The sequence below is a fragment of the Tachysurus fulvidraco genome, chromosome 9 (genome assembly GCF_022655615.1).
Source record: "Tachysurus fulvidraco isolate hzauxx_2018 chromosome 9, HZAU_PFXX_2.0, whole genome shotgun sequence".
Taxonomy (NCBI): Eukaryota; Metazoa; Chordata; class Actinopteri; order Siluriformes; family Bagridae; genus Tachysurus; species Tachysurus fulvidraco.
In genome coordinates, this window is record NC_062526.1 from 820,083 (window position 1) to 822,582 (window position 2,500).

A 2,500-nucleotide genomic window follows, 5' to 3' on the forward strand; every position below is an offset into this window, starting at 1 on the left:
GCTGAATAGAACCCGCATGAGGAGCTAGAACCAACATGACCAATTAGACTGATGAGAGTAATTAGCTAGAACCAGTCTGAACTGTCAAACTTATCACAACTGTCTAGAAACAGATAGAACCACTCAGCAGATAAAACAGAACCAACTGGAACCAGACTGACCAACTGGAACCTGACTGACCAACTGGAACCAGACTGACCAACTGACCAACTAGAACCAGACAGACCAACTGGAACCAGACTGACCAACCGAGCATCTGGAACCAGACTGACCAACTGACCAACTAGAACCAGACTGACCAACCGACCATCTGGAACCAGACTGACCAACTGACCAACTAGAACCAGACAGACCAACTGGAACCAGACTGACCAACCGACCATCTGGAACCAGACTGACCAACTGACCAACTAGAACCAGACTGACCAACCGACCATCTGGAACCAGACTGACCAACTGACCAACTAGAACCAGACTGACCAACTGACCAAATGGAACCAGACAGACCAACTGACAAGCTAGAACCAGACTGACCAACTAGAACCAGACTGACCAACTGACCAACTAGAACCAGACTGACCAACTAGAACCAGACTGACCAACTGACCAACTAGAACCAGACTGACCAACCTGAACCAGACTGACCAACTGGAACCTGACTGACCAACTGACCAACTAGAACCAGACTGACCAACTGACCAACTAGAATCAGACTGACCAACTAGAACCAGACTGACCAACTGACAAGCTAGAACCAGACCGACCAACTGACCAACTAGAATCAGACTGACCAACTAGAACCAGACTGACCAACTGACAAGCTAGAACCAGACCGACCAACTGACCAAATGGAACCAGACTGACCAACTGACCAACTAGAACCAGACTGACCAACCTGAACCAGACTGACCAACTGGAACCTGACTGACCAACTGACCAACTAGAACCAGACTGACCAACTGACCAATTAGAATCAGACTGACCAACTAGAACCAGACTGACCAACTGACAAGCTAGAACCAGACCGACCAACTGACCAAATGGAACCAGACTGACCAACTGACCAACTAGAACCAGACTGACCAACCTGAACCAGACTGACCAACTGGAACCTGACTGACCAACTGACCAACTAGAACCAGACTGACCAACTGACCAACTAGAATCAGACTGACCAACTAGAACCAGACTGACCAACTGACAAGCTAGAACCAGACCGACCAACTGACCAAATGGAACCAGACTGACCAACTGACCAACTAGAACCAGACTGACCAACCTGAACCAGACTGACCAACTGGAACCTGACTGACCAACTGACCAACTAGAACCAGACTGACCAACTGACCAACTAGAATCAGACTGACCAACTAGAACCAGACTGACCAACTGACAAGCTAGAACCAGACCGACCAACTGACCAAGTAGAACCAGACTGACCAACTAATAAACCGAGACCCATTTAAGTAGAGCTGTGGTGAACAGCGTTCTACCCCAAACCTTTAGTAACACCGTTACATCTTCACCATCTAGAACCGGTTCTAAACAAAGTGCCGTGGAACTCTGACTTTCTTTATCTGTCTCTGTGACCTGTAGTGTGCACTAAGGAGCAGGGACACCGAGTTCTCACTAATCAAAGCTCTGCTTACACAACACACACACACACACACACACACACACACACACACACACACACACACACACACACACACAGATCAGAATAAACCTGAGATCTGATTTCCGTCCAGCTAAAATTGATGCAGGTCTATTTATAGACAAACCACAGGGTTTCAGCTGCAAGTGTGACCAAGAAAACACCGGCAGCAACATTTGAATCTCCAGACAATCATACACTCTACAGCAGAGGTGGCAGAAGTACACACATCCTTTACTCAAGTAGAAGTACAGATACTCAGTTTTTAAAAGACTCCAGTAAAAGTAGAAGTAGTGACTACACTCTGTTACTCAAGTTAAAGTAAAGAAGTTTGGGCTCTGACATGTACTTAAGTAAAAAGTCGCCGATACTTCTACCTGTTTAGTGTCATGCTGGTAACTGGACGTCATGTCATATGTGTGTGTGTGTGTGTGTGTGTGTGTGTGTGTGTGTGTGTGTGTGTATATGTATATGAATATATAATTTTGGAGTGTGCTGATGGATATTTGTGTTCATCAGCCACAAGAGTGTTATGAAAGGCAGGCACTGATGTAGGTGATGTAGGGTGGAGTCAGCGTTCACATTCATCCCAAAGGTGTTCAGTAGGGATGAGATCAGAAAACAACCACATATAGCAGGGAAGGTCAGGTGACCCAATACTTTTGGAAATATAATGTATACCAAGTGTATCACCAAGGCCATATCCCAAACTGTAGGGAGATTCCAGCTCTGTGCTTCAAAACAACTCAAAATTATTGTGATGTTTTACAAATGACTAAATTAATGTTCATTAAATTAAGCACTTGGTGTTTTTTGGGTTGACCCCAGGGGCAGTTCTAGGGTTTC

At 45.7% G+C, this 2,500-nt stretch overlaps 1 protein-coding gene across 7 annotated transcripts in view; it reads right to left on the reverse strand.

Moving 5' to 3' along the window:
• Nucleotides 1-2,500, reverse strand: part of osbp2b (oxysterol binding protein 2b) — a 56,124-nt gene that overhangs the window by 13,881 nt on the left and 39,743 nt on the right. The window lies entirely within an intron of this gene.